We start from the raw sequence: 27381 nt of genomic DNA on the forward strand, positions 1-27381 counted from the left end.
AAGTTTAATTTTATATTGCAAATCCAAATTCTAAACACATTCCTAACTATTATTTCCAAGTAAATAGCATTTTTTGACCAAAAAAAATAAAATTGAAAGGTCTCCTCTCTCTCTCTCTCTCTCTCTCTCTCTCTCTACTTTACACCTTATGAAAAAATTAAAAAAAAAATCAGTAATACTATCTGAATAAAAAAATTCACAATAATTCAAAAAAAAAAAAAAACACAACGGAGCAGTGAAACTTACATAGCTTGGGACGTGGATTAACTTTTTAATTTTTTAATTATTTTATTTTGGGGCTAAAAAGTTTTGTTTAGAATAGATTTTTTTAGTTTTTTTTACTTTTGTAAAAGAAAAAATAAAATAATTATGATTTACATGTGACATTTTATCTTATTAATTTTTAAACCTATTTTGATTTATTTTGAAAAGCAAATTAAAAGTCACTTTTTAACTTTTTACTCATTTTAAATCACATCATTTCTTTTATTTTTACACATTTTTAAAAAAAATCATAAAAAATTAAAAAATTAACTTTTAACTATTGGACGCCCAACATAACCTTAGGGGTCCCATTCCTATTTGTGTCTGGTACGTGAATCATTCTGTGAATGGTTTTCTATTCAAATAGTTTTACTCGGGAAAAAATTATTAAAAAAAGGAAACAAAAAATTTGGATAGGATTAAATAAGTAATTAAACTAACAAAAAAAATAATAGAAGTACTGAAAGTTTTATTAAATATATTATTTTAAATTTTTTATTAAAGATCTTATATGATATAACACCTATATAAAACATTTAATTACAAATTTAATAAATTTTTTAAAATCTATAACATTATTTTAAACTAAATCACCAAGCAAACAAGAAGAATCATCCGTGATTTCACCTTTGAGTGCCACCTCATCTTCCTCAATTTCTTCGCACACCTCTTCTTCATCACCACTACCACCACCACCTCCGTCAGTCAGCTCTTTGGCTCTCTTCGCCTGTAATTCCCAATCTGTTCTCCCCAAAACCACCAACATCGCCACCACACACGAGCTCTGCGCCGCCAACAAACCCATCCACAACCCTTCAAAATCGTACCCTCCGGCGAACCCCAACCCAATCGCCACCGGCATTCCCACCAAATAAAAACAACCCAGATTGATATTCGCTCCGATCTTCGGCCTCGCCGACCCTCTCAACACCCCACACCCAGTAGTTTGTGGGCAGTTTCCGAGCTCGCAGAGTCCGATTATCGGCAAAACAAGCGATGTCAAAGCCACAATTTCTTTGTCTTGAGTGAACATTGTGGCCCAAACATTCCTCACCAGTACTGCAAAAACCAGAGCTGAAAAACCCAATACGAAGCTCCAACAGAGTCCTACAATGGCGGCGAGTTTCGCCTTTGCTGGATTTCCTGCGCCGAGCTCGTTTCCGACTCGGGTCGATGCGCTGAAGCTCAGAGAAGATGGGAATATGTAGATTAATGAGGTTGTTTGGATCAAAATACCCATTGAAGCAACTGTGGATTTGGGGTTTATCAACAACCCACAAAGCAAAATCATGATTTCGTACCACCACCATTCCAAACACACGGAAATGCAGCTCGGAATCGCCAAATTCATGAGTGATTTCCAGCCTCTGAGACACTCCATGGATAGCCCACTCCATGTTTGTTTATATGTTCCAGAGAAAATTATGAATATGATCAGTAAAGCAACGAGGTTGAGGTTAAACAAAACACCACCAAGAGCAACGCCTTTGATTCCAAGAGAAAGCTTGGAAACAAGAAAATAATTGATGGGTATGTGAAGAATGGTTGTTAGAGTTGCACAGATTGTTACAGGTGAGTTTATAGATTGTGTTCGGAGATAGATTCGTAATGGGTGAAGAAGAGATTGAGCTAAGAGGTCTGGAAGTGAATACAGAAGGTATGATTGGGCTTTTGAAGCTATAGACTCATCTTGACCACAGAAAAGTAGAATTGTCTTCATGTTAAGCCATAGAAGAGCTATTGGGAAAGATGACAAGAATAACAATAGAACTGTCCTCTGCAGCGAAATGCCGAGGAGGGTGTGTTTTTTGGCGCCAAAAGCTTGGCCACAAATGGGTTCCATGCCCATGGCTAGGCCGGAGAGGATGGAGTAGCCAGTGATGTTGGCGAAGCCCACGGCGAGAGAGCCACCGGCTAAGGCAAGGTTGCCAAGGCGGCCGAGGAAGAGCATGGAGATCATGGAGCGAGAGTAGAGCAAGAGGCCTGTGAGGATCATGGGGAAAGCTATGTTGGCTGTGGATTTGGCTTCTTTAATGGCAAGAGAGAGATGGCTGGTTTTTTGGGGCAGTTGTTCTTGGATTTGTTTTTGTTCTTCTTGTGATGTTGGGCTTTTGGGTATCAAAGGAGTGAAGTACATGTTGGGTTCTGGGTAAGTTTGGTTAGAGTTGCATCTGCAAGAGACAGGAGAGTCAGGTAGCTGGCACATTGAGAGAGAGAGAGAGAGAGAGAGAGAGAGAGAGAGAGGTTTGGGGGAGGAGGGGTTTAGAATGAAGTGGTGGTGGGTTTTTATGACTTTTTGTGTTTGGACTTTACTAGTAAGCCCTAGGGTTTAACCTCTGTTGTTGATATTTCTAGGGAAAATTCGGTTCTCCAAATCATCACGTTAAATTTGATTTTCATAACTTACGATTGGTCGGCAAGAAGTGAATTTTAATTTTGTAATATTTTACTTTTTTGATAAGATAAGTCTTTGACAAGATAAAATTTTTAATTTTATTTTATTGATTTGACTGATCATAATTAGTAAAAATAAAATTAATGAAGTAGTTTGAAACTATCGAAATGGAATTGTCAATGCAAAAAAAATATTTGCAACTTTTGGAATAAAGTTTGCGTCTTGTAGTGACCAGCCAGCCCACGGTATGTGAAGAAAAGATAATCTGAAAATTTTAAATTTAAAATAAAATATCAAAAATCAAATTGAAGTTTTGAACTAACCTAAAACTCATCATTTGCATAAAGATATAGGACGACGATTACTACTACTAGTGCAGTATAAACACGTTAAACTCAAAGTGTGCAATGCAAAAAAATGTTTTCAGTTGCAAGATCTTAAAAGAGAAAAAACAAAAACAGTTTTCGAAGGTTATGCATGTACCCATGTAGCAAGATCAAGAGGCCCATAATGAAGCCCTAATTTTCATGATTTGTTTTAATTCAAATCCCCATGATACGAAACTCTGTTAAGAAAGCTCCTTATGGTAACTTTCTTTGTATTTTGTCTGAGAGATAATAAAATAACTATCTTTCTACTTCTAGAGAAATTAATGGCAGAATTATATACAAATTTTTTTATATACGTCTGAGATCTATAAAAAGATGGAATTATGTGTGATTTTGTGTTCGATTTAACAGAGTTTGAACTTGGTAGTCCCATTTTGTGACCAATCTCGATAATTTAAATAGTTCATTTTGTAAGACTTGTTAAGTAAAATATTTATGTCAAAAATCAAGATAATCAGATATCGATAACTATATGCTTGAATCAAATTTATATTATAAAACATAAATAGTTACTCTCAAAATTATATTTGACATTTATTTTTATAAAAAAAAAATATGATTCAATATATAGTTAATGTTCAATCATTTTGATTTTTTACATGAATATTATATTTAATGAGTTTGAAAAATTAAACGATTCAAATTATCAAAATTAATCTCAAAATGAACTTATTAAATCTAAACATTCTCTCAAATTGATATGACAAATTAAAAAAAATCAAACGTTATATATATTTACGTGTAGTGTTTTCAACTACTTGCAAAGTTACAAAAAGATAATAAATGAGATTAATTTTATCTCTTACTCAATAAATTAAGATAGGTCAAATCAATAACATCTATACTAATATCTAGTGTTTTTATTAGTTTGGGAAGTTCATGCGGTTCGATTGACATGTATATGGTCTATGCAAAAAGATTTTTCATTCCGTAACAACCCGTGTACTGTTTCTTAGAGGCATTGAAGGGCATGACTCTAAAATTAAAGGAAGATGCTAGAGAGCTCTAAATTTAGAGTTCTAATTTAAGCTCTAGTGATGTATTCAAGCAATTAAAAAAAAAAAAAAAAACAAGACAAGGCACAAACATCACATTAAAGTGGATCCCACATTTCCATTAGAGCTATTAGAGCTCCTATATTAGAGCTCTAAAGCATTTTTGAAAACTAAAACCCAACTAGGAAACATGTACTTGATTCGCTTGGCACGTGCCCTCTAACGAAAGGGGTATACTGGTTCCTTTGCTGTGGGTTCAACCCAAAACGGTACATTTCTGGTAATGTGGGAAAGTAGCAGCTTTTTGCAAAGGGAATTTCAAGTGGACAGGTATAGCTGACTCACTATTAGCCTGTTTAGGCATTAAGCCAGGCATCTTATTTTCATAATTTTTTAATTTTTTATAAAAATATATGTCTTCGTTTGAAAAGTAGGTTGATTTTTTAATTTTTTAATTATTTTAACTTGGCGCTAAAAAGCCTAATTTGAAAAAGATTTTTGACTTTTTTGACTTTTTTTGTGAGAGAGGAATGTAATGATTATGAGTTAAATTTGATGTTTTGTTTTTTGTGGCTAAAGTAGCCTATTTTGTTTTTTGTGGCTATTTTAACCCCTAACCCACCAAAACAAACTTCCCAAACTATAAAAAATTATTTTTATAAAAAATTAAAAAAAATAATATGATAATTTATAATAATTGTTTGATATTTTAACTAAAATATATAATTGATAAACGAGATCTTACTCTATCATTTAACGCACAAAATTTCCCAAAAAAAAATCTATTAATCTTTTGGCAACTCAAAAAATAAAGTTATTCACTTTGCTCATTATTGGTTTTCTAAAAATATTTTTCAAAAAATTTTACCTTCTTATTTTTCGTATTTGTTTCATTTTTATTGATTTTTTTAATATTTTAAATAATTTTTTAAATTTTTCGACACACTTAAGATAATTACACATAAAAAGTATAATTTTTGTGAAAAAAATCTTTTAAAAATTCACTAAATAAAAAAAATATATAAAAAAATACGAGAATTCAGTACATTTATTGTATTTTTATATATTTATTAATTTTTAAAATTAATTTTTCACAATTTTTTTACTTTTAAATACATCTAAGTAAATTGCATCTAAAAAAGTTTAAAAAAAAAATACTTAAAATTTAAAAAATATTTACTAAAAACAAAAAAATACAAAAAATAAAAAACAGTTTTCAAAAAACTTAATCCAAAAAGCTCAAACTAAACGCACACATTTATTTTTTTAATTTTTTTGATTTAGTGATTTTTTTTTAATTGTGTTAATTTTTTTTTTTACTTTTCCAATCCGTCTTGTCAAGAAAAATTTAAAAAGTATTTTTTAAATTTTTTTTTAAAAACTGAAAAAAATCAAAATAAGCCAAAAATATATTGCTTGTTTTTGCTATTTTTGTCTTTTATGGATTATTTTGGAATTTTTTTAAAAATTATAATTTTTTAGTTCGTTTTGTCGAGTTGAATCTAGAAATCTAATTTTTTTTTTTTAAAAAAAAAAAAATTCACCAAAGACAAAAATACGCAAAAAAAAACTAACAAACCCAAAAATAAACCTAAATAAAATGAAATCATGCTTGGTTTGAGGTCTCAAAATATTCCATTGACCATAAAACAAACAATAATGTTATAAGAATCAGTTATTTCATGTGTCAATACTATATTTATTTAACATGCCTTATTATTTATATTTGTAGTAAGAAAATATGATTATTATAAAATTATTAAAAATAAATTTGTTTACCCACTTGATTAGGTAAATTCTTATGTGACTGGTTTTTTTTTACAGAAATCCACTATTTTAAGTGGAGTTTAAAGAAATAGATCTGAATGGAAGGACAAATCACATAAATATGTTCATTTGTCAAATAAGTTTAGTGAATAAAATCGAACCATTCTTTTGGGGGTCACCCCCTCACCCCCCTTTGCCACGTGGCGGGTGGTGATTGGAGAAGCAGGAAAAAAAGAAAAAGAAAAAGAAAATGTAACCAATGAGAGAGAGGGGGTCAAAGGGGGTGGGGGGAAAAGGGGGGATGAATCATTGTTGTTCTTCTAAATGCATAATTTGATTAGAAAATCAGACATATTTTCTTCAAATGAAGTGGATCTCATTGTGATCACATTCTATATGAAAAGGTTATATCTCATTGTATTTTATTCACATTTTTTTAATATTTTTTTTCTCAAATTTATAATCTAAAGAGAATTTTAAATTTTATTTGGATAAATTACACTTCTCTCTTGATGTTTCTAACAATTATAGAGACTTACCCTATAGTTTCAATAATTACACTAACATCTCATACTTTTGAAACTATTATCAAGATTTCTTCTTCTATCATCTATCTGTTAGAATATTTAATAGAATGAGATGAAGTCAGCAACTTTTGCTGTTAAAAAGTCAAAATTACCCTTGATCATTTATTTCTTGCAATACAAAGATTAAAAGGTAAATTGCACTAAGTCTCTCTTGAGTATTTATTGTGTGAGTTCCACACTCATGTGAGAGATTTGATAAAAAATTTAATAATTTATTTGAGATTCGTAACATAACTCTTTGCATAATTACTATGGTCTCCCTTATTTATTATTCTAATGAGCACAATTACTAAGGATCTTAACCTACATTATTTTCTCCCTCTCACTAATTGACTCTCTACTGGAGTGTATCTTTTCTTTCTTTCTTTTTATTCCATTTTCTACTTTTTCTATTCTTTTTTTTTTTTTTGGCCCCTCTTCTTTCTTCAATTTTTTTTCTTCTCATTTCTCTTATTCTTCTTTCCCTTTAAGCAAGATTCACTTACTCTCTCTTAAACCATCTATCTATCTCTCTTAAATTAATTTCCATTGTCTCTTTTCTTTTTTCTTTTTTTAATTCTTTTTATTTCTTCCATTCTTCTTTCTATTTCTTCACTTTATTCAAAGTTGCTATTACAAGTACTAGTAGTGCTATATACTTTTTTATTTGCTCTACCCTTCAATCCTATCTTAATTTTCTTTATCATTTTATGAATGAAAATATGCGGGCAATCATATTACTTGAAGTGGAAATAGCTTGGATTGGATGCTTGAATTACGAGCCTCGTCCGGAAAACCATTCGTCGTCAATTGAGAAGCTACCAGAGTTTCTTAATGTATTATCCACATTCTAAATCCCTAGGTTCTATAATGATGACCTAAGAGGGAAGAACAAAGAGAGAAGTTCTACAAAGATTTTTTGGGTTAAACTCCCACAACAATAATACATATATTATTTTCTCTATATCAAATATATAGAGATTCTCTGCTGATAGAGGTGGAGTTGTAGTCTTCCACAACAACTCAAACACCTCCTAAAAAATAATCCCTTCAATTATCTTATTTAAATATGTGAATTATCAATAACCCATGTCGACGTTCTATGGGTAATAGGTCGAGTCCAATCCGATCCAATTTCCAACATCTCATACTCGTCCACATCATTGGTTACATTCACAACTGTCATTTCTCAATCTCTCATTCATTTCACTCCTTACACAAAAAAAATGAAGCGTGCAACCTGACAAGAAGGTATAAAAGTGGGAGTGTTATATTAAGGGGTTGTTTAGGATGTTCTAAATAAGTGCACTTTTTGACTTTTTGTGAGATATGAGTTGGGTTTGAAGTGATGTGATAAAGAGGTGATGTGACTTAAATAAGATGATGTGACTTAAATAGGATAGTAACTTTTTGACTTTTGGCTTTTTTTGAAGATGCCAAACTTAGCCTAAGCCACCATAAACTAACATAGCATATCACTCGAATTATCTCGTCTAAACCCCAAATTGGATCACACTAGATCAAACATTTTAAAACCCCTTACGAGTCATAGCTCATAAACATGTTTGACCTTAACACTATATATGTACTCATGATTATATTGTGATCTCAAATCTGACACAATCGCCGCGCAATGAGCTATAATACAAGGGTATGATTTCCAATAATCTTCCCTAGTGACTTATGTCAATTCACTCAAACTTGACCGTTTTCCTAGACATGGTCCTCTGGATCGTATTCATCGTGACCCTTGGATGACATGCTAAAGTTGCAACATCAAATCATTACTTCATGACATAGTTCCAGGTTCAAGGGCATAGTGTAGGCATATTACTAGCCTAACAGGGCTCACACAGTGCTAGAGCAGGGATCCATCTAGCAACTCCCTTAAGTGGTCAATGGAAGCACATACAGTATGATATGTATGATACGACGGAGCTCTCACTAGATTGGGTATGTCACTCTCTAACGCTATACGAATCTTAGTCTAGTCACTATACAAGCGTCTAACCTGAGTTTCTTAACATATTCGCTCATCAAGAACCTATCTGATTGAGGCCGAATTGTACAACACTAAGGCCGTTAATTATGATCTCTTAACTTTACTCACTTATCAAACTATATATTTTATGCATGTTTAATGTCAATCAGGTTTGTGGGGGCCGAATATTGGGGATCATAAAGAGGTCGAATGGATGAACTTAGAGAGTCGGAATATAAATATAGTATTCAGCTTCGTCCTGCAATTTCAAATCCTACCCTATTCGGTCAAAAGACCGGTTGGGTAAGAGGCCGAATGAAAAGCAGTTTGCTTTAAAAGAAGCCGAATGGCGAACCAAAGGTAGGCCCAGCCCCGAGACCCAAGAAAGAAAATATATAAATAGAAGAACATCAGCCAGAAAGAGGTATGTGAGAACTATTAAGCTTAACTTAGAATACAAGTAATCCTGAGTGTAGAGACTGACTTGCTCCTCAGAGTGCTAATTTCGGCACCCCCGACCGGAGTGTTTATTCCTTTTTAGGTAACTAGCAAAGGATCACGAGCGTCCCCCGGGATCAGAAGAGTATTTCCAAACCACTTCTCCACAATTGGCGCCGTCTGTGGGAATACTCAAATACATCCATGGCAGGCGTAACAGAAGACCCTCCGATAGTCACCAATGAAACCACGTAGAGAGATGACCTGACCCCAACAACCATGTTTGGACCGGAGACTATCGCCGCAAGACGCGCTTTGAACTTCGCCTCACCCTCGACATCGGAGCATGAGACAATGCAGGCGATCATGGAACATGCAAAGCAAAATGAACAGAGCTTGGAGAACATGATCGCTGAGAACGAACGTCTCCGTCAAGATCTGGCCTTGGAGGTGACGAAGTCCAAACAAGTTGTACGCCTAGATTCCGAGCGACCTCCGAGGGCAGGTGGTCGACGACCCTGAGCTCGACACGACTGCACTGAAAGTGACTCGAACTCATTATCCCCAGAGCCCAAGAAGAAGGGGTGACCTAAAACTACCAGTTCTTCTAAAGAAAGTCCCCGTATAAGGCATAAGCGAAGAAGAAACAGTTCAGATGAAGAAGACCAGCACGATCCCTTTGTACGACGAATTGCAAAGGCAGTGCTTCTCGAGAAATTCAAAGCACCATCATTCACCTTGTACGACGGTAAATCAGACCCCACCGATCACATCCGCCATTATAAGCAAGCCATCACGCTGCATGCAGACGATGAGGCTCTCATGTGCAGAATATTTTCGAGCAGTTTGGGACCACTAGCTGTCAGGTGGTATTATAAACTGGAGCCGGCCTCGATTAAAAGCTTCCACCAACTCCAAAAATCCTTCAGGGCGAGGTTTATCACTAATGAGGTCTAGCCAAAGCAAGCTGATTCCCTCTGGGCAATGCAGATTTAACCGGGAGAAATCCTTCGCGCGTATTCAGTGCGGTACTGGGAATGTTTTAATCTGGTAGACGATGCTTGCAATGACTCCATGGCCATCACCGCCTTCAAGATGGGGCTACATCCCGACAGTGCCCTCCGCAGCTTATTGACTAGACGGCCCCCCAAAATAGTTTGGTCGTTGATGAAGAAAGCTGAAGAATACTGTAAGGTAGAAGATGATGCCTTGCAGGTTAAAGCCGAAAATTTGCCCAACAAGACGGCTCCTGCTGAAATTGCTCAGCCATTAAACTCTGTAGCACCTTAGAGCCCTGAACCACAGCATCGGGCAAAACGAGATAAGAGACGGGATTCTCGCCGATCAAGGAACCAATGCTCCCACCGAGCAAGTGAACAGCTGCAAGTCGATAGCAGGCGCACAAGGCACGCCGACAAGAAATATACTAAGTTGTCAGAGCCAATCAGCACGGTCATGTCCAAAATCCAACATCTTCCGTTCTTCAAATGGCCGTAAAAAATGGTGGGATCTCTCGACACGCGAAGACGGGATAAGCGGTGCGAGTATCACAAAGATCATGGCCATGATACTGAGAGTTGTTATGCCTTGAAGGATCACTTGGAGGAATTGGTATAGAATAGTCGGCTACAGCAGTACGTCCAAAAAGGCAGCTCAACCAAAGCAATAGCCATAAGACAGGATTCCCCTCTACTCGGCGTGATCCACATGATATACAGCCTACCAATTTCATCCGCGATGCATACCATTCAGTCGAATCCCGACCCTCAAAATCAACTCACTCCGGCTAAACGGCACCATGATGCTACGAGCATTACTTTTGATGATTCAGATTTGGCTGGAGTGACATTGCCCCACACTGATCCCTTGGTAATTGAGTTACGTATAAATCGGTTCACCGTTGAGCGCGTACTCATCGACCCACAGAGCACATCAGAAGTCATGTATTACAAGACATTCATCAAACTCGGCTTCTCTGAATCGGATCTTTCCCCGGCTCCTTATCCTCTATTCGGCTTCAACACCAATCTAGAATACCCGTTGGGGAAAATTACACTACCCGTTCGAGCGAGCTCCCGAACAGTGGCCGTGGAGTTCTTGGTCGTCAAGCCGCCATCGCCGTATAATCTCATTATGGGGCAATCTTGGTTGCATACTATGCAGGCTATGCCAAGTACCTATCATCAGCTGCTACGCTTCCCGAAAGAACGCAGCATTGAGCAAATCTATGGCTCCCAGAAATCGACACAAGCATGTTACCTCCTTGCTGAAAAAATGCCAAAGGAGCTACAGGTGAATTCCATTGAGGTGCCGGATCAAGAGAGCCTCGACGATGTTGGGCGGCTCCCAAATGAAAAGGCCATGGAAGGCATAGACCGAGTTGAAATCGATGGAAGCCCAGACAAGTTCTTCATGGTCAACGCATCCCTGAATCAAGCCAACAGACAGCAACTAATTTCTTTCCTACTCAGCAACCTCGATGTCTTTACGTGGATCCATATGAGATGCCGGGTATAGATCCATTACTTTCACAGCACCATTTGAATGTTGATGATAAACACAAGTCGATCATCCAAAAAAGCTGGTGATCAGCCGCAGAGCACACTGCCGCCATTGTCGAGGAGGTTGACAGACTGCTTGACGCCGGGGCAATCAGGAAAGTGACCTACCCTACATGGCTCTCTAATACAGTGGTGGTGAAGAAGAAAAATGGGACTTGGCGAGTGTGCGTCGATTTCACGGACCTAAACAAAGCCTGTCCCAAGGATTGCTTTTCCCTACCCAGAATTGACCAACTTGTAGACGCGACGGCACGCCATCAACGTATGAGCTTCCCTCGATGCTTACAGAGGCTACCATCAAATCGCCATACATCCAGAGGACCAGGACAAAACTGCATTCCTCACCCCAAGAGGAACCTACTGCTACAAGGTTATGCCTTTTGGGCTGAAGAATGCAGGGGCAACCTACCAAAGACTGATCACTGCCATGTTCAAAGAGCAACTCAGCCACACTATGGAAGTGTACATTGACGATATGGTGGTCAAGTCCAAGGTAGAGCAGAATCATATAGCCGATCTGGAAGAGACATTCGGCATTCTACACAAATATAAAATGAAGCTAAACACTTCCAAATGTGCATTTGGGATCGGCTCTGGCAAATTCTTGGGGTACATTGTCAACCACCGAGGAATCAAAGCCAACCCAAGGAAAATCACAGTAATCCTAGAACTCGGCTCCCCTCGATCGGTCAAGGAAGTTCAGAAGTTAATGGGGATGGCCGCCGCACTAAATAGGTTCATCAATCGGTCCACATATCGCTGCCGATAATTCTTTCATACACTATGGCAGCGCAAGGCTTTTGAATGGTCCGTCTAATGTGAAGCCGTTTTCAACGGCCTCAAGACCTACCTCCGCTCAGTACCACTCTTGACAACACCCGTTGCTGGTGACCCGCTCATTTTGTATCTGGCAGTTTCCGACAGGGCCGTCGGCGCCGTACTGATAAAAGAAGAGCTGGGGGAGCAGTGGCCAGTGTACTATGTGAACAAGGCAATGGTTGACACCGAAACACGCTACCTTCCGCTGAAAAAACTCATCCTAGCCCTAGTCATGGCCGCAAGAAAACTGATGCATTACTTTTAGGGACATAGCATTGGGGTGCTAACAGATTAACCCCTCCGATCAGTACTACGAAGTGCAGAAACATCATGACATGTTTCAAAGTGGGCTCTTGAACTCAGCTAGTACGACATTTAGTTTCTACCTAGAACCTCAATCAAGGGACAGGTGCTTGCCGACTTTGTTGCCGAATTCATTAGGGGTCTTGTCGATTTCAAGTCCGATGAAATTCGACCGAAGCCGAACTGGAGAATTTATGTCAGGGACATTTGACAATTGTATTGTGATGGATCATCCAATCGGCGGGGCAGTAGAGCCAGAGTTATAATCATGGCCCCCGATGGCGCAATAATTGAGCAGGCCGTCAAGCTCGGCTTCGAAGCGTCAAATAATGAAGCCGAATACGAATCCCTTCTAGCCGGTTTGTGGAATGCACATCTTCTAGGTGCTCGACGTTTACTTGTATTTTGTGATTCAAAACTGGTGATCAATCAGCTAAAGGGGGAGTACACGGCAAGAAACGACTGTATGGCGGCTTACATGAAAACGGCCAACTTCTTGCTAGCAAAATTTGACCATCATGAATTGAACCAGATAACACGTGATCAGAACACACATGCAGATGCCCTTGCTTGCCTAGCCTCCACCATTAACTCAGAGATTAAGCGGACCATCAAAGTAGGTTTCATCCCGGAGCCGAGCATTGGCCCTTCGGAGGAAGTCCAGGTCAATGTTATAGAATCTCGACCGAGTTAGATGAATCTCATTGCTGCATTCCTGTCTTCCGAACAGCTCCCTGAGGACAAGAAAGAAGCGCACAAGCTGCGAAACAAAGCCCTGCAATATTACTTGGATCCGCAAGAAAGACTTTATAAAAAATCCCTCTCTGGTCCATATTTGGAATGTGTGCACCCGGACAAAGTCGAGGAGCTTCTGATTGAAATACATGAGGGCAGTTATGGCACCCATTCTGGCGGGCGGTCCTTGGCTCATCGAGCCGTGACATAGGGGTATTACTAGCCGACAATGAGAGCAGATGTCGAATGTTACGTGAAAAAGTGTGAACAGTGCTAGAAGTTCTCTCCTTTGACCCAGCTGCCTGCTGAAGAGCTAAGCTCCATAACCAGTCCCTGGCCGTTCACCCAATGGGGACTTGACATCGTTGAACCACTGCCTCGTGCCCCGGGTAACAAACGATTTTTGATTGTTGCGACAGATTATTTTACAAAATGGGTAGAAGCGGAGGCACTAACACACATCCGAGATACCGATGTAAAGCGCTTTGTTTGGAGAAATATCATCACACGATTCGGCATTCCAAGAGCACTTATCTCAAACAACGACACCCAGTTCAATTGTGGCGTCTACTGAGAGTCGTGCAGCAAGTACGATATCCGGCCTTACTTTTGCACGCCGGCCTATCCACAAAGCAATGGTCAGGCTGAAGCCTCTAACAAATCCATCTTGGACGGCATCAAGAAGAGGTTGGAGAAAGCTAAAGGAAAATGGGTCGAAGAATTACCGAGTGTCTTGTGGGCTCATCGAACTACGCCGAGGCGATCAACTGGGGAAAAGCCGTTTGCCCTATGCTTTGGAACCCAGGCAATCATACCCCTGGAGGTCGGCCTCTCAACCTTGAAATCGACAGTTTTTTATATAGGCCAAAACGACATGATGCTGACCTTGGATTTGATTCTGATTAAAGAACGAAGAGACCGTGCCCCCGCATCCATGGCGTGGTATCAGCAACAGCTTGCTAAGTCGTATAATCAACGTGTTCAACTGCGCCGCTACACATCAGGAGAGTTGGTCCTGAAGAAGGTACTTCCAGTTGCCAGGAGACCGGCGGATGGAAAATTGGATCCTAACTGGGATGGCCCCTATCAGATTGATTCAATCGTAGGAGTAGGGGCATATCGGCTCAAAGACATGTCAGGAAGGAGTATGCCACAGCCTTGGAATTCCACGCATTTACGCAAATTTTATCATTGACCCGACTTGTGGAACATGATGCTTGTTCTGAACGGTTCACCATATACATCTCATTTTCTGTAATGTAAAGATCCCTATTTACTCACTACAAAATCCAGTTCAAAGGTGTTCCGATAAAAACCTCCGGATTCGGAGCGCCTTTCGTGGATATCACGATTAGCCAAATAAAGTGTCCAGATTCGGAGCACCATCGGCGCATGACGTCTTCGGGCCGATTAAGCCTCCGGATTCGGAGCGCCCTTCGTGGATATCACGATTGGCCAAATAAAGTCTCCAGATACGGAGCCCCATCGGCGCATGACGTCTTTGGGTGGATTAAGCCTCCGGATTCGGAGCGCCCTTCGTAGATATCACGATTGGCCAAATAAAGTCTCCGGATACAGAGCCCTATCGGCGTATGACGTCTTTGGGCCGATTAAGCGTCCGGATTCGGAGCGCCCTTCGTAGATATCGCGATTGGCCAAATAAAGTCTCCGAATTCGAAGCCCCATCGGCGCATGACATCTTTGGGCCGATTAAGCCTCCAGATTCGGAGCGCCCTTCGTGGATATCACTATTGGCCAAATAAAGTCTCTGGATACGGAGCCCCATCGGCGCATGACATCTTTGGGCGGATTAAACCTCTGGATTTGGAGCGCCCTTCGTGGATATCACAATTGGCCAAATAAAGTCTCCGGATACGGAGCCCCATCGATGCATGACGTCTTTGGACTGATTAAGCCTCCGGATTCGGAGCGCCCTTCGTGGATATCACGATTGGCCAAATAGTCTCCGGATTCAGAGCCCCATCGGCGCATGACATCTTTGGGCCGATTAAGCCTCCGGATTCGGAGCGCCCTTCGTGGATATCACGATTGGCCAAATAAAGTCTCCAGATACGGAGCCCCATCAGCGCATGACGTCTTTGGGTGGATTAAGCCTCCGGATCCGGAGCGCCCTTCGTAGATATCACGATTGGCCAAATAAAGTCTCCAGATACGGAGCCCTATCGGTGTATGACGTCTTTGGGCCGATTAAGCGTTCGGATTCGGAGCGCCCTTCGTGGATATCGCGATTGGCCAAATAAAGTCTCCGAATTCGGAGCCCCATCGGCGCATGACATCTTTGGGCCGATTAAGCCCCCAGATTCGGAGCGCCCTTTGTAGATATCACTATTGGCCAAATAAAGTCTCCGAATACGGAGCCCCATTGGCGCATGACATCTTTGGGCGGATTAAGCCTCCGGATTCGGAGTGCCCTTCGTGAATATTACGATTAGCCAAATAAAGTCTCCGAATACGGAGCCCCATTGATGCATGACGTCTTTGGACGGATTAAGCCTTCGGATTCGAAGCGCCCTTCGTGGATATCACGATTGGCCAAATAGTCTCCGGATTCAGAGCCCCATCGGCACATGACGTCTTTGGGCCGATTAAGCCTCCGGATTCGAAGCGCCCTTCGTGGATATAAGGATTGGCAAAATGGTCTCCTGATTCAGAGCCCCATCGGCGCATGACGTCTTTGGGCCAATTAAGCCTCGGATTCGGACCATCCGTCGTGGTTATCACAATTGGCCAAACAGTCTCCGAATTTCGAGCCCCATTGGCGCATGACGTCTTTGGGCCGATTAAGCCTCCAGATTCGGAGCGCCCTTCGTGGATATCGCGATTGGCTAAATAAAGTCTCCGGATACGGAGCCCCATCGGCGCATGATGTCTTTGCGCGGATTAAGCCTCCAGATTCGGAGCGCCCTTCGTGGATATCACAATTGGCCAAATAAAGTCTCCGGATACAGAGCCCCATCGACACATGACGTCTTTGGGCTGATTAAGCCTCCGGATTCGGAGCGCCCTTTGTGAATATCACGATTGGCCAAATAAAGTCTCCGGATACGGAGCCCTATCGGCGTATGATGTCTTTGGGCCGATTAAGCCTCCGGATTCGGAGCGCCCTTCGTAGATATCGCGATTGGCCAAATAAAGTCTCTGGATTCGAAGCCCCATCGGCGCATGACGTCTTTGGGCCAATTAAGCCTCCAGATTCGGAGCGCCCTTCGTAGATATCACGATTGGTCAAAGAAAGTCTCCGGATATGGAGCCCCATTGGCGCATGACGTCTTTGGACGGATTAAGCCTCCGGATTCGGAGCGCCTTTCGTGGATATCACGATTGGCCAAAAAGTCTCTAGATTTGGAGCCCCATCGGTGCGTGGCATCTTTGGGCCAATTAAGCCTCCGGATTCGAAGCACCCTTCGTGGATATCACGATTGGCCAAATAAAGTCTCCAGATTCGGAGCCCCATCGGCGCATGACGTCTTTGGGCCGATTAAGCCTCCAGATTCGGAGCGCCCTTCGTGGATATCACGATTGGCCAAATAAAGTCTCTGGATATGGAGCCCCATTAGCGCATAACGTCTTTGGGGCGATTAAGCCTTCGGATTCGGAGCGCCCTTCGTGGATATCGCGATTGGCCAAATAAAGTCTCCGAATTCGGAGCCCCATCGGCGCATGACATATTTGGGCCGAATAAGCCTTCGGATTTGGAGCGCCCTTCGTGGATATCACGATTGGCCAAATAAAGTCTCTGGAGATGGAGCCCCATCGACGTATGACGTCTTTGGGCCGATTAAGCCTCTAGATTCGGAGCGCCCTTCGTGGATATCACGATTGGCCAAATAAAGTCTCCGGATATGGAGCCCCATCAGCGCATGACGTCTTTGGGCGGATAAAGCCTCCGGATTCGGAGCGCCCTTCGTGGATATCACGATTGGCCAAAAAGTCTCCGGATTCGGAGCCCCATCGGCGCATGACGTCTTTGGGCCGATTAAACCTTCGGATTCGGAGCACCCTTCGTGGATATCGCGATTGGCCAAATAAAGTCTCCAGATTCGGAGCCCAATCGGCGCATGACGTCTTTTGGCCGATTAAGCCTCCGGATTCAAGGCGCCCTTCGTGGATATCACAATTGGCTAAATAAAGTCTCCAGACACTGAGCCCCATTAGCGCATGACGTCTGTGGGCCAATTAGGCCTCCGAACTCGAAGCGCCCTTCGTGGATGTTCAGGCCGTGCGTTACATAATTATGCCGATTAAATACTTAATGTAGAATGCTCTCATATCGAACCGACAAAACCCGTTTATACATCAAAACATATAAACATTCGGAATGAAATGCCTAGTTATCTCGGGCCGGTCAATGTTTATACAATGAAACACAAAACACGTGTATGCCGAATAAATATTCAATTCTTAAACATTTATGCAATAAAGAAGAAAACATACAAACATATGTGTGCTGAACAAAAATTATATATAATAAAAAAAAAAAAAAAACACGAACATTGAAAACAAAACATTTTATTCAATCAACCAAGGATTACATAGTTTTTAACGTAATCTGCGTTTTCAGCATCACAATGAGTGTTTTTATCCGACGCCTCCCTCATCGTCACTTTTTTCGACTTCAAAAGCAGAAAAGGGAAAATGGTCACGCTGGTACAGTGGCAACGCCAAATCAACACCCTCTGCACGGAGAGTCTCCGCGACCTGAAGTGCCTCGATCCAACCGTGCCTAAATCCCCGGTTCTCGTATCGGCAGACCTCCTCTACAAGTTTCTCTTTGGTTTTGTCGATCCCAACATTCCGGCCCGCATGGAAGCCTTGTTCGTAACCCATGGTCCTCGCATTCTCTAGGGCGAACATGCTCGCCGTATCTCGGTCGGCGATGGCATGACTCAACAGCCGTTGAGTTACCCTCTCCTCCACGATCGGGTTGGATTGACCCACCACACGCGGCTCAGTGGTTTGTGCCTTCCTAAGCTCCTTGAGCTCACGCTCGTCCTTCTCCGCGCGAGCCTCCAAACTGCGGATTCTTTCGTCCTTCTTCCCTATTTCTCGTCGCGCGGCGCGCAGGTGCATACCGACTTCATAGGCGATATACAGCCCTTTCATCGCCCCGTGGATACCCTCTCGAAATACGTCAAAATCTTGTCGACCAACCATCGACTGCTGGACCTCCGGTGGAAAAATCTGTCAAGCAAACTCGACCGCCACACCTGGGTCCTTGATAATGGAGTCCGCCTCCGTCATCGGTTTATTCCCCACGAAAACTGCAAAACTCAATGGTCGCGGCGCCACGTCGGCCTCATTTCTCGGTCGCGGTCGCGGAGAACTTCCCTATTGCTGTTTCTCCTTTCGAGCTAATCTGCTTCGACAACTTGGAGGATGACGTTTTTCCCGTTCTTTGGATGCCCTACCTCCCGCCCGGGTGGGTTCGCTGCTACGATTCATTGCAGTATCAAGCTCAGCCAAAGTTGCGCTTCTCCTCTACTATTGAAGAAAACTCTATTTGACATTCGCACTTATCTAACCCCACGCAACAAATTGTTTTAAATTGAGTCTGAACACAATAAGTGAAGTTAGTAGCACGAAGAGTCCATCCCATTTATTTCTAATGCTTACAGCGACCCCAAGGCGATTTTATTAACGCTAAACTCCAAAAGACGGATGCCGATCGATATGTGCCACAGCCACTCCATGTACTAATTTTCAACTTTTTGGAGTTAAAATGGCCTAATTATCTAAATGGCAATTATACAGGAATGTCTTGGAATTCATGCACTGGCTGGGGCAAGGGCAGATTTATTAATTTAATCGGCCAAGCATCTAGGCCCCATGCCGAGCGATATGTGCCACAGCCACTCCATGTACTAATTTTCAGCTTTTTGGAGTTAAAATGGCCTAATTATCTAAACGGCAATTATACATGAATGTCTTGGAGTTCATGCATTGGCTGGGGCAAGGGTAGATTTATTAATCTAACCGGCCAAATATCTAGGCCCCATGCCGATCGACATGTGCCGTAGCCATTTTTTCAAGTTAAAATTGCCTAATTATCTAGTCGGCAAGTATACATGAATGAATGATCCAATAACACAATTTAGCACAAATAACAGCAAAGTGCAAAAAGAATTTTCATTAAGTAAATTGGGCACAAATTGTAACCATTTTACATATGAAAACTGTTAAACAAAAGGCTACAAATTTGCAAGGAAATGCCTAGAGAAAACTTAAAACCTGTAGACATACATAAAAAACTAAACAAAAGTTATAAACAAAAACTACTGTCGCCCTGATCAATCCTCAGAGTCAGACTCCAGCGGCTCAACATCCACTTGCTCGTATGGAATTGGCATAGCCAATGTCACATTAGCAGTAGCAAAGGCTTTGAGCCAGTCGTGTTTGAATCCCCGATTCTCAAATTTGGGGATTTCTTGTACGTAATTATTGAGGGCAGCGCCTTGCCCAGCCTTATACGCCTTCGAAGCTTCAGAATCGGCAACTTCCTTCGCCGCCTTCGATTCTGCCAAGTCTGCCTCAAGTTTGGTGATCACCTCTTGGGCTAACTTGAGCGCAGCTTCATTTGCATCCGCCCTTTGCTCGGCAGCCAATCTAAATTGGTCCACATTTCTGGCCCTCTCCAACTCGGCCTCGGCCCTTACTGCTTCCATTTTCGCCCCTCATAGCTTCAAACTCGGCCCGGCTCCTTTGGCCCTCAACCTCGATTTGTAAACGGCCAATTCGTTCGAGGGAGTCGTACTGGCGGCGGCCTATCTCGGCTATCCTTCCGACCATCTGCAAAACAGGAGATTAAAATCCAAAAATATATGCATAGGAGGAAAAGGAGATTAAATTCAAAAATATATTTTTACCAAAAGAGCCGATTGTGCGGCTAAGGCTACTGCTAAAACATCTGGCTCCGAGCAAAAAGTTGCCTTGTTAGACAGCAATGAAACTGATGAAGCCATACTCAGTGCAACGGTTAGGTCTTTTATAGCCGACGCGTTAGAGGAGATCGACATATTTCTCATCTTTGGCTGAACCACAAAAGGCACAACTGTTCCCAACTCCTCTAAACGCAGCCGCTTGTCGGCGGGCTCTTCTCCAGAGTCGGCCTCAACCTCGGCAGGACGTTTCTCCGCCCTTCGTTCAACCTCCTCATTTGCTGGCACGATCGGCTCCAACTCGGTATCTCATATTTGAACCGTCTCCTCAATAACAGGCACAGGCGGCTCAACATCTGCGACGGGCGACACCTCGGATCGATTAGTCTCTGCTTGAATGGCCTCTGCTCTCCGCCGCGCGGCCATTCACTCGGCGTTTGCCTTTTCAGCGAGCTATGTGAGTGACAACCCAGCCATATCTTCAGGGTACGCACCGGGAAAATCTTCTAGTCCAATAAAGACATCGTCGTAAACTTCTTCTCGACCCGAGGTGGATGGAGGGTTAGCTGAATTGAGGCCGGCTTCTTCAAAGGCTACCTTTAAAGCCTCGTCTACTTCGGCCTCGGATTGGCCAGATTCTTCAGCGACCTCAACTTCCGTACGCTCCGAGTCGGATCCTTCAATGCCGATTTGGTGCAAGTTTCTGAAGTTGGTCAAAATAAGAGCCGTTGGAAACTCCTCACCCCTTGGAATCAAGATGTTTTCTGCTGCCGAGAAAGTCGTGTACGTCGGCTCATATTGAAGTAGAATATGGGCCATCCTCCCTTGTTTCTGAAGGCTTGGACGACCGAAGTATTTCAACGCGACTTTTATCTCCGAAAGAACGGCGTCGTCGGTCGAGATCGAAACTTTCTTCAAATCGTTTCCTGCGCAAGCAAAACCATTAGGTCCCAAAAGTGAAGCTTTACAAATATAACAAAGGAAAATAAACACAAGAGGCTATACGGCCACCTGGTTCGCCCCTCCGCCTAGGAATAGGATTAAGGCGATCCTCGCCTTCGCCGAATTCCCAGTTGCCTTGGACAACAACCATAATGTCATCGACTCACTTCCCAGAGCTGGAAAGCATAGTCACTAGTTGATGGTCGGTGTCCTTGGCCCTAAGAAAATAACAACCGTGCCGACCAGAAGTCTTAGCCAGGGCATAACAATGCTGAATGGCAGGAATGCCGAGATTGATCCTAAGACGACGGTTTAGCTCTACAATTCCCATTATGATTCTAAAGAAGTTGACATTGGGTTGGGCAGGAATTAGACCCCAATGGCAGAGCACAGCCCTGAGGAGTGGCTTGAGGGGGAATCGGACACCACCCTCTGCGATTGATAGGAGAGGGAAGACGACCATGGTTTCGTCAGCCCTCTCCATATCAAGGGTGTCGTCTGTCACGAGAGACTGACGGACGTCATCGGGAATGGAAAAATGGCGTCGGAAGCCGAAAATTCGATCCGAAGAGAGGAGATCTTTCAAATGTTTTGCCATTTTCTTAAGTTTATAGGTATATTTTAAACCAAAAACAAACCAGGAAAAAAAAGGATTTAGGGCAGAGAGGGAGAAAACTTACAAGAGACGAAGAGGATAGTGAAGGAAAGGAAGTCGCAAAGATAATTCGGAAGGAAGTCCAGAGACAAGTACCTGAAAGTGTGTATGTATTTGAAAGGACGTTCAAATTTTAAATCATAATATATAGAAGTGTACGAAGGGGCAGGAAGTTGAAATGATGACCGAGAAGCGTGTGCTCAGACATCTGCATTGGAATGAGGTCAGCCACCGAATTTCAGCCTTGACTTTTCGAGTTCGAAACCAAACACTCCAGCCAACTGTCATTAGTGGGGTGCTTGGGGGGCAATTGTGGAGGCCGAATATTGGGGATCGAAAAGAGTCCGAATGGCTGAACTTGGAGAGTCGGAATATAAATATAGTATTCAGCTTCGTCTCGCAATTTCAAATCCTACCCTATTCGGTCAAAAGGCTGGTTGGGTAAGGGGCCAAGTAAAAAGCAGTTTGCTTTAAAAGAAGCCGAATGGTGAACCAAAGGTAGGCCCAGCCCCGAGGCCCAAGAAAGAAAATATATAAATAGAAAAACATCAGCCAGAAAGAGGTATGTGAGAACTATTAAGCTTAACTTAGAATACAAGTAATCGTGAGCGTAGAGACTGACTTGCTCATCGGAGTACTAATTTCGGCACCCCCGACCGGAGTGTTTATTCCTTTTCAGGTGACTAGCAGAGGTTCACGAGCGTCCCTCAGGATTAGAAGAGTATTTCCAAATCACTTCTCCACAAGGTTGTATATTGTGCGAGGAGAAAATTAGCAAAAATGCAGAACTTGTAGAGAAAAGTGCTTTCCGTAAGTGCGGAGGCCCAATAGTATGGCTCATCTCATACAATGGTTTTCTTTTCTTTCATATTCAAGGTATGAGATGAGCCATACTACGAGGGACGAGTCGTTTTGCTACTTTAGTTTAAAGCGAATGACTCGTACTACTTGAAATGGTTTGTACCTGTACATTGAACGTGATAACTCTCTTGATCAATACTTCGAACTTGAAGTTACGAAGTATTTTTTTAGTTCGAACCGTAACATAATTAATTTTCAAATTAAAACCTTATTTATGTAACTAGTGGTGAATTCATTACCCTAGGTTTTTCCATAATCAGTAATTCCAATTTCATTTTTTGATCGCTAGTTTAATCGCTTTGTTTAATTTAATTATTTTTAGGTTATGAACAATCATCTTTTTTATCAAAATTAATTTAGGAATTTAACAATTAGATTAATTTAATTTCATGTTTGTCCATGTGGATCGATACCTGGACTTACCATTATTCTAAGGGATTTACTACAGTTTAGTGTTTATTTTTGGTGTGTGAAACGACCCATCAAATTTTGGTGCCACTGCCGGGGACTTCTAGTGAAATTAATTAATTTAAAGTTATATTCTTATTTTAATTTCTAGTTTATGATTTTATATTTTAGTATTGCTAAGTATGTAGAGTTTTTGCAACTGAAGCTATCACCAAAGTGCAAGCGGAGCGCAATCGAGCTTTAAAAACAAACCACAACACTAGAAATTAAAAATTAAAAAAAAAAAAAAAAACAAATACTCGCAAGCAAAGCACCAAAGTGCTAAACATAGAGAGCTCAAGTGGAGATTAAAGACAACGGTTTACACGTCAAACACCCGCAAGACGAGTGAAGTGTTTTCGTTAAATTGCTGTGAGTATTTTTTCCTTTGGTATTTTTCTTTCATAACTTAGCGCACAAGAGTCGAAACCTAGTATGTGTGTGTGAGTGGGTATGCACGAGCACTGTTCTTGTCGCCTTATTTAAATAAAATGTTAATGTGTTTTATTATACCATAGTTAAGTTACTAGTTTAATCTACATGCATATGTCTAGTTCAGTTCATTTTTTTATTTTATTTAATTTTATTTTAGGTTTCATTTCTTAAAAAAAAACAAAGAAAAGAAAAGAAAAAGAAAAATGATGAGAATTGCAAGTGGTACATCAGTGGACAAACTTGTGCTTTAATATCTTACTTTATTCTCATGTTGGTTCCACAGGTATATGTGTATGTTTTTGGTGTGTGCAAGACATGAGTTGACGGATATCCACCCTGGCCTCCAAAAAGGCCAGAGGTTTGTCCTCCTCGGCGCCACCATCACTACCATCCTCGCTATCACTATCGATTGAGCTGCCACGACCGAAGTGGGCTTCACGCTAGCTTCATAAGCTCACACAGTTCAACATCAACTATTTTCAAAATGAACCAGTCACCTCTTGGGCCGTTGAGTAGCTCCACCTCTGGCAACAGTTGGGCCTTTACACTATTACGACGCCCACTTATCCTTTCTGGTACGGCTCTTCTACCAAAACATGTACGAGTCACTCACTAGTGTAGGACTTCTGTCCATTATTAATGGCCACATCATCAACATCACAGAATCCATGATTGCCCAAGTGTTAGGTATCTTTGCTAAGCTGGACAACCAGCCCTTTTCGAAAGTTGAGGGTCGACAACCCATACATTGCCTCATCTAAGAGTACTTCCTGAGGGCCCACGGTGACGCAAGTTACACGTGCTTGCGCCGGAGCAAGCTGTCAGCCGCTTATTATTCATTGACTCAATGATATATAAGAATGTCCTTCCACTTGGACATAAAGCTGAGTGTCGAATGGAGTTTGCCCGGGTTCAGAACGAAGCGTTTGAGACGTGGTCATTGATGAACGCCTTGTTTGCCCAACATTTCCCTCCATCGCCACCACCGGATTCTCAGTAGTACCAGGCTATCTTTTTCTTTGTCTCGTTTATTTTTGTATTTACTTTTATTTGTTTCTCTTTCTCTTTTCCAAAAAAAAAAATGAGTGTGTGCGTGTGTTGCTATTTACCTAGATATGCACTTACAATAGCTAGTAATAATCTCTCTTTTCTATTTACTTCGCATCTGTTTCCATTGAGGACAATGTCATATTCAAGTTGGGGGATGAGGATATTTTTTTTTGTGCATTTCTATTTGGCTCATAATTCATGCTTATACCTGCTTTACTTGATTGCATTACTTCACTTGATGTTGACTTGATGCTAGTCGGGTGATGATATTTGCATATGTTAATTGGAGAGCATAGTAGACATGTATGAAAAGGGTTTATTGGGTAAATACTCGCATGTAATGTTTGTACTAGGATAGTTATTTGTGGTTGTGGTATTAGTACACTTATCATGAGTATATCTTGATTCACATAAACACACTATCATAGTGGTGACCTCTCTATTATAATTCCTGATGTACATCATTGATAATTGCTAGTGTTGCAGGAAAGAATAAATGACTAGCCTTAATTCTTCAAATAATTTATCATTTATTACGTCTAAAATTAAAATTAAACTTTACTTGAACTAATCTTTAACTTTTTTTTAATTTTTAACTAATCTTTAGCTTTTTTTAATTTTTATTATAATATTTCATTTCCGTTTCTTTCATGTAACCACACATTAAGACCCACACCCCCTCCCCACACACAGAGTAGAATAATCACACATTAAGGGCATGTTTGTTTGGACGAACTGAATAAGGAGTGATTAAAATTCACTAGACTATTAGTTTTGGGATACATTGTCCCCAGATTATTAAGCCCTGTTTGTTTCACTGAATATAAAATAGAGAATATAATATGATGTGAGATTTAATTAGGATATATAATGAATAGGATATAGGTATTGGATAATATATCTCTCAATTCATGTTTGTTGACTTGATATATAAGATTGATAGATTTTATCTATGTTTGTTTTACAAAATATATTGTGGAATATAAACAAGTAATTTCTAAAATTGCCCTCATAATAATATATTATATTCAAAAATTATATTAAATAATATTATATTATATTATATTAAATTAAATAATATTATATCATATTAAATTCAAAATTTATATTAAATTATATTATATTAAATTAAATTTGATAATATTATATTATATTATATTATATTATATTATATTCAAAATTTATATTATATTATATTAAATTCAAAATTTTATATTAAATTACATTATATTAAATTAAATTAAATAATTACATTATATTAAATTCAAAAAATATATTAAATTATATTATGTTAGATAGACAAAAGGATAAATTGGACTTTTTAAATCATATCCCAACCAAGGGGATATGATATAATGGAGGGGTGGTGGTATTGTATATCCTCCACTTTTAGGGATATACAATCCCATAGTATATTATATCCTATTTGAAAAAAAAATTACAATCATGGGATTTGTGGACCCCACAGGATATACTATCAAATCACACCCTTTATATCCTTGAATCAAACAGGGCCTTAGGCCTAGACTATTTGGTTGGACTGGATTTGTATCATATGTTTATTTTTTCATAAGATTAGATGTCTAGAAAAGACTATTTTATTGAATCTAATGTTTGATTGGATAGACTGGATAATGATAAATGTTTAAAAGATTATTTTACTCTTGTAATTTATAATTTATAATTTATATTTTTTTATTTAATACATTATTTTAAATTTGCAATCTATAATTTTTAATTTTTAATTTTTAATTTAACAATACTAAAAGTTTTTAATTTATAAGGCCATAATTTATTATTTATTATTTTTAATTAAATTTAATTTATAATTTATATTTTTTATTTAATATATAATTTTAAATTTGTAATTTATAATTTATAAATGTTCAAAAGACTAGGGAAAAATGTAATAACAACACTAAAAAAATTTAATTTATAAATATTTTTAATTTTTAATTTTTTATCATTTAATTTAACAACACTAAAAAAAATTAATTTTTAAGGCCATAATTTTTAATTTATTATTTTTAATTAAATTTAATTTATAATTTATAAATGTTCAAAAGACTATTTTATCATTTTTCAATTATTTACTAAGTAATAGCATGAGGTTAAAATGGACATTTCATACATTAGTCTCGTAGGATACCAATCTCTTGGAAATAATGACCCCCCCAGGATTATTTAATCCCTCATATGAGAGATATGGAGTCTGGCCAAACTCCATGTCCACGGAACTAAAGTTGCACCAAACGATGAACATCCCCTCTTTCTTGAATCAAACACCCCCTAAAAGCCAACATATTGTTAATACTAAATTAAATATAATCCTTTATTTGAAAATTACAAAACAAAATACAAAAGATGTCGATTTTTATTTTTTAAAAAAGACCACCATTTTATATTTTATGCATAGAAATAATTAGTAATAAAAAAATTATGTCAAAAAATACCTATTTTGAGATATTAGAGTTTGAATAGAAATTTGAAAAGATACATATTTTTAATAAAAATATATTAAAAATACATATAGGTATTTGAATTTTTTGTTTATATGAAAAATACCTTTTTTGAAAAATTAGAGTTTGAATAAAAATTTAAAAATACATATAGGTATTTGATATATATATATATATATATATATTGGTATGAAAAATACCAATTCGGAGAAATCATCGTTTTTATAAAATTTTGAAAATGCCTATTTTTAATAAAAAAAATTATCTTAAAAATACATATAGCTATTCTGAATTTTGTTTATGAAAAATACTTATTTTTAGAAATAATTAGTAATAAAAAAATTTTGAATTGGTAGAGGTAGAAATATAGAGAAGATGAGAGAAATAAATTGCACTTACATCCCTTGAGGTTTTTGACAATTA

General features: G+C 39.6%; 1 pseudogene across 1 annotated transcript; it reads right to left on the minus strand.

Annotated features, from left to right (window-relative positions):
- Positions 1-731: 731 nt before the first annotated feature.
- Positions 732-2554, minus strand: LOC114290163 (protein DETOXIFICATION 49 pseudogene; annotated as a pseudogene). The gene has a single exon (XR_014336963.1). The product of XR_014336963.1 is annotated as a protein DETOXIFICATION 49 pseudogene (transcript).
- Between the last annotated feature and the right edge of the window lie 24827 nt (positions 2555-27381).

The sequence above is a fragment of the Camellia sinensis genome, chromosome 8, assembly GCF_055761805.1.
Source record: "Camellia sinensis isolate YWXY chromosome 8, ASM5576180v1, whole genome shotgun sequence".
In the NCBI taxonomy this organism is placed as follows: Eukaryota; Viridiplantae; Streptophyta; class Magnoliopsida; order Ericales; family Theaceae; genus Camellia; species Camellia sinensis.